Source organism: Ranitomeya imitator, chromosome 2 (genome assembly GCF_032444005.1).
Source record: "Ranitomeya imitator isolate aRanImi1 chromosome 2, aRanImi1.pri, whole genome shotgun sequence".
In the NCBI taxonomy this organism is placed as follows: Eukaryota; Metazoa; Chordata; class Amphibia; order Anura; family Dendrobatidae; genus Ranitomeya; species Ranitomeya imitator.
Genome location: NC_091283.1, coordinates 681,124,303 through 681,136,867, shown reverse-complemented (window position 1 = coordinate 681,136,867; position 12,565 = coordinate 681,124,303).

Genomic DNA, 12,565 nt, shown 5'->3' with positions numbered 1-12,565 from the left:
GTGCGCACCCAACGTCAGACACACCGTTGCAACATGAGGGGCCTTTGGCCAGTACCGCCGGGCACGAGAGAGTGCCCCCCAACCCCCAAGCTAAAACTGAGCTCTACCACTTGCAAAATTATCTGTCACTGCTCCACTGCTGTTTAGTCTATACGGTGAAATCCTTCATTGCCTGGCACTGACAATACCAATTTGTTGACATATATGATGATACTTAAAATATTCAGTGGCCCTGTCCTACATTTACACCAGTAAATACTTTGCGCCAAATAACAATGTCTGAAAGTCAGCAGAGGAGCCCACCCCTGTACCTAAGTATGCCAACCTTTTTTTGGGCTTTGTTTTTTTTGCGAGACATTAACATCTATGTATTCTTTTGGAGTACTAACTGTGTCAGACATTCCTTCCAATAGTCCTCCAATGACCACACCAATGCTGCCTGTGTACCCTGGATGCTATTTAAAAGTGCATTGAGCCACCTTTTTTTATTTTAGGCCTACTAAGTCTGTCTGCGGTCCCTCCTTCCAAAAGTCCTCCACTGACCACACCAATGCTGCCTGTGTACCCCTGGATGCTATTTAAAAGTGCATAGAGCGCCCTTTTTTTATTTTAGGCCTACTAAGTCTGTCTGCGGTCCCTCCTTCCAATAGTCCTCCACTGACCACACCAAAGCTGCCTGTGTACCCCTGGATGTTATTTAAAAGTGCATAGAGCCACCTTTTTTATTTTAGGCCTACTAAGTCTGTCTGCGGTCCCTCCTTCCAATAGTCCTCCACTGACCACACCAATGCTGACCGTGTAACCCTGGATGCTATTTAAAAGTGCATAGAGCCACCTTTTTTTATTTTAGGCCTACTAAGTCTGTCTGCGGTCCCTCCTTCCAATAGTCCTCCACTGACCACACCAATGCTGTCTGTGTGCCCCTGGATGCTATTTAAAAGTGCATAGAGCCACCTTTTTTTATTTTAGGCCTACTAAGTCTGTCTGCGGTCCCTCCTTCCAATAGTCCTCCACTGACCACACCAATGCTGCCTGTGTGCCCCTGGATGCTATTTAAAAGTGCATAGAGCCACCTTTTTTTTATTTTAGGCCTACTAAGTCTGTCTGCGGTCCCTCCTTCCAATAGTCCTCCACTGACCACACCAATGCTGACCATGTTCCCCTGGATGCTATTTAAAAGTGGATAGAGCCACCTTTTTTTATTTTAGGCCTACTAAGTCTGTCTGTGGTCCCTCCTTCCAATAGTCCTCCACTGACCACATCAATGCTGCCTGTGTACCCCTGGATGCTATTTAAAAGTGCATAGAGCCCCTTTTTTATTTTAGGCCTACCAAGTCTGTCTGCGGTCCCTCCTTCCAATAGTCCTCCACTGACCACACCAATGCTGACCATGTACCCCTGGATGCTATTTAAAAGTGCATAGAGCCACCTTTTTTATTTTAGGCCTACTAAGTCTGTCTGCGGTCCCTCCTTCCAATAGTCCTCCACTGACCACACCAATGCTACCTGTGTACCCCTGGATGCTATTTAAAAGTGCATAGAGCCACCTTTTTTATTTTAGGCCTACTAAGTCTGTCTGTGGTCCCTCCTTCCAATAGTCCTCCACTTACCACACCAATGCTGCCTGTGTACCCCTGGATGCTATTTAAAAGTGCATATAGCCACGTTTTTTTATTTTAGGCCTACTAAGTCTGTCTGCGGTCCCTCTTTCCAATAGTCCTCCACTGACCACACCAATGCTGACCGTGTACCCCTGGATGCTATTTAAAAGTGCATAGAGCCACCTTTTTTATTTTAGGCCTACTAAGTCTGTCTGCGGTCCCTCATTCCAATAGTCCTCTACTGACCACACCAATGCTGACTGTGTACCCCTGGATGCTATTTAAAAGTGCATAGAGCCACTTTTTTATTTTAGGCCTACTAAGTCTGTCTGCGGCCCCTCCTTCCAATAGTCCTCCACTGACCACACCAATGCTGACCGTGTACCCCTGGATGCTATTTAAAAGTGCATAGAGCCACTTTTTTTATTTTAGCCCTACTAAGTCTGTCTGCGGTCCCTCCTTCCAATTGTCCTCCACTGACCACACCAATACTGACCGTGTACCCATGTAACCTTTTTTAAACCTGCATCGAGCCAACTTTGTGGTGTAAGGCCTACTAGCAGTGTCTGGCTGCGCCACTCAATACAGCTGTCCACTTTAAAAAAAGGACCTGCAATTATCAGGTTTTCAGCCTATCGGAATTTTAAAACTGCAGTGGGGCTACTAGCTTGATTGGGGCCTACTAACAGTGTCTGCCACTCCAAGGTGTTCCCCTGGTTGCCTTTCTTGAGCTTCTATCTTCAGGCGCTTGTTAAATAGTTGTTAAATGGAACAACTGCAGTGGGACTACTAGTTTGGTTGGGGCCTACTAACTATGTCTGCCGCTCCAAGGTGTTCTCCTCCACTGAACAAAGCAGTTACCAATTTTGAACTGCATTTAGACTACTTACTGATTTGGGCCTACTCACTGTGTCAGCCTCTCATTACTGTTGTCCTCCACTGAACAAAGCAATGCCGCCTGGTTAGTCCTGTTACCAATTTTGAAATGCATTTAGCCCACTTTATTATTTGGGCCTATATCTGTGTTTCCTCCTCATCCTGCCCATTGCCCAGCCAGTGCTAGATGACTCTGCTGGTACATTGACCCAGACCGCTACATTCCCCTTGCACGCTACACAGCCAGATTCTGACCCTGCTGAAAGTGAGGTTCCCCTTCCCACATACTATACCACCTTACACGGGGACAAAGAGGAAGGTGTAGATGAAAGTGCAGGTTCCTTCATCAGGTGGGAACAAAAGTGCCGCTGCCGGTGGGAGGCGCCCCCGCTGTGCAAACACACCGCTGTACTTTGAGGGGCCCTGTGCCAGTGCCAATGCGAACGAGTGGGCCCCCCCTGCTTGCTCAGGATCACAGCACTTGCAAAGTTGAAATACTTACCTCTCCCTGCTCCACTGCCGTGACGTGGTCCACATTTCCTGGGCCCACTACATACTTGAACCACCATACCCCCCACAACTTTAGCCAAATGACCCCCAATTTCCAATGCCTAACTATTATTATAAGGTAAATTAAGATCGACAAGCTTCACTACCAAGAATGGATGTTTTTGCCATTAAAATGGGCACTGTAGGTGTTTTCATGGCCTCCACTCACTGCCGACTATGCTCCCCCATTGACTTGCATTGGGTTTCCTATTTCGGTTGATCCCAACCCCGACTTTACGCGATAATCAACCGATTTCACTCGACTCGACTTTTGAGATAGTCGGGTTTCGCAAAACCCGACTCTACCCTAAAAAAGTAAAAGTCACTCAACCCTAATTATTATCATAGATAGATGGATAGATAGATACATGCAGAGATATATCTACATATCTATGTGTTTTTCCATAGCTATGTCCATATCCATGTTTCTAAACCCTTTCACTCCTGGAGCTTTTTTCGTTTATCGCTCCCCTTCTTTCCAGAGCCATAATTTTTCTGTCAATACGGCCATGTGAGGGCTTGTTTTTTTCCTTTTGAACGACATCATTGGTTTTACCATGTGTAACAGCAAATGTGAAAAAATTCAAAGTGCGATGAAATTGCAAAAAAAAGTGCAATCCTACCCTTGTTTTTTGCTTGGCTTTTTTTGCTAGGTTCACTAAATGCTAAGGCTGTGTGCACACGTTGCGGATTTGATTGCAGTTCCGCAGCTTTTTTTGCCGCACGGAATTGCATCAAATCCGCAGTGTAGTGCACAACCAATGTAAGTCTATGGGAGCCGCAGACTTGTTGTGCACATGCTGTGGAAAAGGCCGCACCGAAACGCAGCTTTTTTTTCCGCAGCATGTCACTTCTTTTGTGCGGAACTGCAGTGTTTCTGCAGGCATAGACTTGCATTGAGTCGGGCACATCCGCAGCAAAACTGCAGATATAAAAAAGATCTGCAGTCTTGCTGCGGATGTGGATCCGAGAAACGCTGCAATTCGGGAGGAGGAAAGTGTGTGGGCATTGACTGTGTGCGTGTATGTGTGTGCGGGACTGTTCGGGTGTGTTTCCGTGGCTGTCAGGGTGTGTGCGGATCTGTGCGGGGGGTCTTTGGGGTATGTGTGTGTGTGTGTGTGCAGGCATCATCCGATGGGACTACAAGTACGCGGCATTCAATCTGCAACTACTCCGGATGTAATCCGGACAGTGGACGCGCACCCTACACTATCCATACATCTATCAATAGATATATCTATCCATATATATATCTATCCAGATATCTATAGATAGATATATGAATAGATAGATGTATGCATCTATAGATCGATCTATATGTAGATCTATCTATCCATCTCATCCATCTGTCTATCTGTGTGTGTAATGAAGTGTGGGTTGGACAAATGTAAAAGAGGATGTTGGACAATAATGACATCACAAATCTTTTTTTTGTTCAATAATACATCTTTATTTAGCTTTCAAAACGCATACAAAAAAGCATTAAAAAACGCATAAAAACGACGCAAAAACTGCACCAAAAACTACATCAAAACTGCGCAAAAACCACATCAAAAACGCATCAAAACCGCCAAAAAACTGCATAAAAAACGCATCAAAACTGCACCAAAAGCTGAATCAAAAACACACCAAAATCTCAGTCAAAACCATACCAAAAAACGCATCAAAATCGCACAAAATAACTGACCTGCCATTATGATTCTTCAGGTGATTACGAGTTCATAGACACCAAATATGTCGAGGTTATTTTTTATCTAAGTAGTGAAAAACATTTCCAAACTTTGCTAAAAAATAAATAAAATAATTTTGCTATTTTCTGACACCCGTAGCATCTATATTTTCTGAGATATCGGGTTGGGTGAGGGCTAATTTTTTTGCAGGCCGAGATGACTTTTAATGATACCACTTTTGTGCAGATATGTCCTTTTTATCGCCAGTTATTGCATTTTAATGCAATGTCACAGCGACAAAAAAATCCATAATTTTTGCTTTTGATTTTTTTCTCGCTATGCCGTTTAGCAATCAGGCTAATCCTTTTTTTATTGAAAACAGCTGACATTTTGCAGCATTGAAGTGGGCTCACCGCCGGAGCCCACCTCCAAAGCGGGGGATACTGCCAGCTGACGTACTATTCCGTAAGCTGGCAGAAAGGGGTTAATGAACAATATGTTTCAGGTAAAAAAAAAATGGTGTGGGCTCCCGCGCAATTTTCTGCTACAGAGGGGGAAAGCCGACGGCCGGGGCCAATATTTGTAGCCTGGGAAGGGGTTAATACCCATGGCCCCTCTCTAGGCTATGAATATCAGCCCACAGCTGTCTGCGTAGCCTTTAGTGGCTAGTAAACTAAGGGGACCCCCCAAAATGACGTGGGGTTCCCCTATATTTTATAGCCAGAAAGTCTACGCAGACAGCTGCGGGCTGATATTCATAGCCTAGAGAGGGGCCATGGACATTGGCCCCCCTCCGGCTACAAATAACAGCCTGCAGCCGCCCACACATTATCATCACTGCCCCCGATGGGGCTCACAATCTAAGTTCCCTATCAGTATGTCTTTGGAGTAGTGAAAGAGTTAAAAAAAATAGACACAGCCAGAAAAAAACTATTTTAATATTCTTAATTTAACCATACTTACCATACTCGATCACCTGCAAAAAATTAAAATAAACCGTATACTCCCTGTCCGCCGTAGTCCAATTAATAACGAGTGTCCCTCGAAGATCTCCCCTATAGAACAATGACATCGGGTGATGTCACTGCTCTATAGGTCCTCCAGTGACACACTGACAGGAGACAATGGCTCCTGCAGTGCATCACTGAGAAGTTACCTTAGTTCACTGGTCTCACTTTATGCCATTGCTGCATGGGAACTTTCTCACACAGCAGTGCCAGAAGTGAGACTAAGGACTATTTTCTCACAGTGGCGTAGGAATACATTGTGGCGAATACATTGTGGAAGGATACCTTCCATCATTGTATTCCTGGAGCCCCTGGAGAGTGGTCACATCAGCTGATGCTGCTGCTCTCCACGGGAGATCGCCACGGAACACTTGCTTTAATTGGGTATCTGCGGATCAGGGAGTATAGTGTTTGTTTGTTATTTTAATATTTTTTACAGGTGACAAATGGCTTTGGGGATCAAAGTGACAAGTGATGGTATGTAATTTATGTTATATGTACTGTATGTTTATATGTATGATGTATGTATGTACTGTATGTGGCATGTTGCATCTTGCATGTCACATGTTGCATGTCACATGTCGCATGCTTCACGTCGCATGTCACATGTCACATGTCACATGCCACAAGTCACATGCCGCATGTCGCATGTTGCATGTTGCACATTGCATGTTGCATGTCTGTATGTATGTCTGTATGTGTGTAATGTATGTATGTTGTATGCACTGTAAATATGCGTATGTGTTTTTTTTGTTGTTTTTTTTACTTTCAACAAATTAGCCGGATGATGGGACTACTACTGTCCCATCATTGGCTAATGTGTCACTCACTGTCACTGTAGCAGGCATTGCCCAATGGGTCTTTTAGTCTCATCGGACGATGGCTGCACACAAAGACACACACGTCAATGACCGCCTCGCCCGAAGCAGACCCCAGCATGGCCAGCGGACCACCGCACACCCGCAGAACCCAGCACCGCCCGGCGCCCACACATCTCGGCGCCCCGCATCCTGGTGCAGCCGCACCGCCAGGCGCCCACACATCCCAAGCAGCCGCACCGCCTGGCGCCCACACATCCCGGTGCAGCCGCATCGCCCGGCGCTCGCACATCCCGGAGCAGCCACGCAGACCCCCCCCGTGCCCGCACATTCCGGCACAGCCACGTAGACCCCCCCCCATGCCCACACATCCCAGCACAGCCCCCCACATCCCACCACAGCGTGCACATCCCTGCCTAGCCCCACCCACCCCCAGCACAGCCCTGCAGCTCCCAGCACCGCCCACAGCCCAGTCACTCTTTATGAGTGACCGCTGTCTGTGGAGGCTGGGTCACTGGACCCAGAAAATTGATGTGACGTCGGCGGAAATTAGCGGCAGCTGCAGCCTGGGGTCCTGTGACCCGGACTCAGCCACCAGCATAGCGCCGCTCACAGGCGAAAACGGCAACAGAAAGTATTTACAAAATTCATTAGGGGCCACGGGGGGATACATTGGGGGGGGGGGTTAATTGAAAGTAGTGGACAACCCCTTTAATAGGTAAAATACCCTAAAACCAGTGAAGGTGCATTAGTGCATTAAAAAAGGTAGATGAACCTGAGCGGGATATATCAAAGCAATGGAGATGCCACAATAGTGCTCTTTCCTCCCAATTACCGTATATACTCGAGTATAAGCCGAGATTTTCTGCCCATTTTTTTGGGCTGAAAGTCCTCCTCTCGACTTATACCCGAGTCATACCCAGGTGTCAGCAGGGGAAGGGGAGCAGGGGCTGTCTAATACAGACTGAATTAAATTTTATTTTGCTTTTGGCTGAATAAAAAAAAAAAAAATAACAGTGGCACAAGGCTAGCAGACAGAACTATGCCACGTATGCCTGCAGAAAACGATTTTTCAAAAACAAACATCTGCCCTCAGCCTGACATAACAAACTGTATTCATTTTTTCATATCGCTTTTGGGTGAATTTATAAAAAAAAAAAAAATGAAAACTGCAGCTAGGTATATAGTAAATAAGCAGCAGCAGACAGTTCTGGAGCTTTGTGAGGGATGCAGTGGGAGTTATGTACGCAATGTGAGATAGCGCTCACTAACGCGTTGGGGGTATACTCTCTTGGCAGCGATATAACACACAGAAAGACCGTATTTCTATAAAAGTTCAGCTAGGTTTTATTACTCCATAAACCCCAGTGGCACAAAACATACACAAAGTAACAGCCTTCATAGCATGGCAAAACAAAGTACCGTATATACTCGAGTATAAGCCGACATGAGTATAAGCCGACCCCCCCAATTTTGCCACAAAAAACTGGGAAAACTTAATGACTCGAGTATAAGCCTAGGGTGGGAAATGCAACAGCTACCGGTAAATGTCAAAAGTAAAAATAGATACCAATAAAAGTAAAATTAATTGAGACATCAGTAGGTTAAGTGTTTTTGAATATCCATATTGAATCAGGAGCCCCATATAATGCTCCCTAAAGTTTATGGTGGCCCCATAAGATGCTCCATATTAAAATATGCCCCATATAATCCTGCATAAAGGTTAATAAAGACCCCATAAGATGCTCCATAGACACATTTGCCCCATATAATGCTGCACAAATGCTGATTATGGCCCCATAAGATGCTCTATAAAGATATTTGCCCCATATAGTGCTGCACAAACATTATGGCCCCATACATGCTGCATAAAAAACACTTGCCCCATTTAGTGCTGCACAAACATTATGGCCCCATAGATGCTCCATACAAACACTTGCCCCATATAGTGCTGCACAAACGTTATGGTCCCATATAGTGCTGCACAAACGTTATGGCCCCATAGATGCTCCATACAAAACACTTGCCCCATATAGTGCTGCACAAACTTTATGGCCCCATATAGTGCTGCACAAAAGTTATGGCCCCATATAGTGCGGCACAAACGTTATGGCCCCATAGATGCTCCATACAAAACACTTGCCCCATATAGTGCTGCACAAACTTTATGGCCCCATATAGTGCTGCACAAACGTTATGGCCCCATGTAGTGCTGCACAAACATTATGGCCCCATAGATGCTCCATACAAAACACTTGCCCCATATAGTGCTGCACAAATGTTATGGCCCCATATAGTGCTGCACAAACGTTATGGCCCCATATAGTGCTGCACAAACGTTAGGGCCCCATAGATGCTCCATACAGACACTTGCCCATTTGCTGTTGCTGCGATAAAAAAAAATCACATACTCACCTCTCCGTCGCTCAGGCCCCCGGCACTTTCAATAGTCACCTGCTCCTCGTTCCGGTGCCACTCAATGTTCAGCACTGACGTTCATCAGAGGGCGAGCACTGACTACGTCACCGCGCCCTCTGACCTGAGCGTCACAGCTGAAGACAGAGCGGTGGCTGGAACGAGGAAAGGTGACTATCGCGCAGCGCAGCGCTCCCCCTCCCTGATATACTCACCTGGTCCTGGCGCTGTGCAGTCCCTGCTTCCCCGACGCCGCAGCTTCATCCTGTACTGAGCGGTCACCGTTACCGCTCATTACAGTAATGAATATGCGGCTCCACCTCTATGGGAGGTGGAGCCGCATATTCATTACTGTAATGAGCGGTACCATGTGAACGCTCAGTAGAGGAAGAAGCTGCTGCTGCCGGGAAGCCAGGGACCTGCAGGGACCGCGCCTGGAGTAGGTGAGCATTATTAGACAGCCCCCACTCCCCCTCCCCTGCCGACCCCTGGGTATGACTCGAGTATAAGCCAAGAGGGGGACTTTCAGCCTAAAAAAAATTGGCTGAAAATCTCGGCTTATACTGGAGTATATACGGTAACAGTGTTCATAGCATTACTCTGCTCCATCAGGACTGTGACCATACACACTTGGTAGAGACCGACCAATATTCAGGCTCGCTTTGGAGCCAAGCATACATAGTCTGGATTACCTGCTTGTCAGTGTTGCAGGATTCACATCAATAGTTTACACATAGTCACGCCTGTATCTCTCCAGTCAATGGGTGACTGCACAGTTCAGTAACTGCCCTTTATCAAGGCACATAGTCCTTTCCCCATACCCGGGGTTACCTCTCAGGAGCTCCTGCTCAACAGGCTGACTCCTCGTCAGTCCAAGGTCCTCACCACAGGTGACCTGTCCGGGTGCTATTCAGGACGTCTGTCCCCGGCTGGGACCATCCAACACCCCAGGCCACCAGTACCAGTGTCCCACCACATGCTCTACAGGGAGACAACACTCCCAACACTTAGGCTTCCAGGACCTTCCAGCACAGAACCATTCAGGTCCACACTCAGAGAGCATACAGGAACATGTGACCCACACGCTGGTCACATTAGGTACCTTGTAACCACACCCCACAGGTGAGGTATGGATCACATGGGCTGGTCACGTGATCCTGACATCCCTGCAGGTCCTCAAACACCTGCACTTCCCGCAGGAAAAAGGGGTACAGTGAGCACCCTCACCCAGTGGTGAGGTATGTGGGTAGCCAGACCCTCCCATCTCTCATAGCTACCGGCAACCCGGACCCAGATTCACTAAACAACATCTTAGTGCTCATGTGCACCAAAGACCAAATACTTTGGGTTGTATTGCAGGGAGCAGCTTCCCTTATCAAGGTAGGCTTACAGCGCAGAAGACCTTCTCCTCTGCGACACATACCAGCCATTCACCACAATGCCGGACACTCTATCCCCATTATGCCTCCATGCATATCATGGGGAGCACATACATCGTCCCCTAGCTGTTACAGGGGTCACTGCATCACAGCACATACATTGCCTGCAGGCCTTGCACTGATGTGGATATACTGTGCTCTGCTTACCTAGCGCTGCAATCTCGGGACCCACGAATTAGCCCTAAAAAGGACTGTTGGTTTCTCAGGAGGTGTGGACTGAACCATTGCAGAACTATAACTATTAAAACCACGATTCTGACCCTATCTCTGCAGCAGCTCTCCCTACACTTGCTGAATCCGGAGCTGAATGCCGCGAGCAGGGAGGCGCCAGGTCTCTTATACTCGTGAGGATGCTGTGCAGCCAAGCCAATCACTGCACGACCACAGCAAAGATGGCTGCGGCGTTTCATGGCCTGTCAGACAATCCCTGTTGCGTGAATGGGTCTCTAACGTCTGCCAAAAATGCTGGGTGGAGAAAACCAGTTCCCGCCGAGTAATCCAGGAAATGCTTTCTGCTCGCCGAGTATGACGAGTACCGTGATACTCGGGCTAGTAACGAGTAGTGGCAAGCGTGTTCGCGCATCACTAGTTGCATGGCCTCAAAAAACCTATCGACAGACATACGTTCAGGGGCAGTAGCAGGTAAAGAGAAGGCCTATGATTGAGGTCCCTCCCGAAGTAAGGAAATAATTATCCCACCCGCTGACACTCATTACAAGGGGATCGGTGTCTAAGAGAAAACAGCAGGTTACAATTCTCCCTGAACGTATGGAATTTCTCCTTTTCTCCAGAGAAAGTATCTGGCATCCTGAAAATACGTTTAAGGGAGTGCAGCAAAACATCAACAGTGTCAGAGTTCTCACAGAGAGATTGGGAAATAGATCCCTGAAGGGATTTTTCCAACAACCGTAGCGGTGATAATCAGCCGTTAGGGTGACAACCCTGGGGATGCCTCACCACCTGGGATGCCGTATAACAGTAAGCGGCCGACGCGGCCGACGCGGCCGACGTGGAAACAGTTAACAGGAAGCGCCCGCCGCGGCGCGCAGGTGAGGCAGCTCGTCACTGAGGTAAATCAGTTTACCTCAGGTCCCAGCGGCGCGCAGATTTACTCGCTTTAAAAACATATATTTTCGGACGTTCACGCTGAATTCGAGTGCGGGAAACACTTCCACATGGAGCGGTAAGTAGAAGCCATTCTTTGACCGCATTTATTTGAAGTTAGCGACTAGTAAAAGTTTGCGTTTAGAGCTCGGTACGGATGTACCTTTTAGCGGGGTTGTGTGACTGCAGCGGGAGTGACATTTCTATTTCTGTTGCCCCCATAGCCACAAACGGACACCGCTTACCTGCCCCAAGTGCCACAAAGTAAACAAATATATGTCCACACATTTGAAAAGAGTATGCCTGAGAACCGAGAGTGATTCTGAGGTACAAAATGCCTTAGCTACCGCCAGGGATACCCTTCAATGTATTGCGGAAAAGGGAACAAGTATCCAGTTCAGCGAGCTCAAGCCTCTCAAATCCCTGTGGAGACTGTCTCCTTTGTGGAAGGTAGCGGCTTCTTAGTGGTAAATAAGCCGAGTTTTGAGTCGCACGACACGCCATTAACCTCCGAAGGGCCCGCTCAGGAACAAACAGACAGTTTGGCGCCCTGCTCCATGCCCCGGGTGGAGCCAGATTCTCTTATGGCGGACATGCCTGCCCATGTACAGCCGGCAGGTGGGTTGGAGGGAGACCCATGCCCAGAGCCTGAACACACCGGGAGCTTATCTGACCACATCGCCGATGAGGAGATCGTGGATGGCAGTGCTTTAAGGATTCAGGGTACGCAGTGGAAAAACCAAAAACGCCTGGCTACAAAGACCGCCGGCTTGTATAAGCGCCATTCAATGGATCACCCCATACTGAAGGGGTTCCAGTCGTATCTATCGGTTACACTTGGGGTCCCCGACTGCCAACAGGAGGTATCGAACTTGACTAGGTTCCTGTTCTTTATCAACCCAAAAGCTCTTACTCTGGAGTACGTTACAATGCATGGCCGAGTAAACGACTATTTTGAAACGCTTAGCAGCCTTCGACTATCGAGCCAGTCCTCCCTCAGGATACTGAAGCATATTCGGAGGTTCACCACCTATCAGATGAGGGGCACACCGCTAAGCACACAGGAACCTCAACTGTACCGAGCCT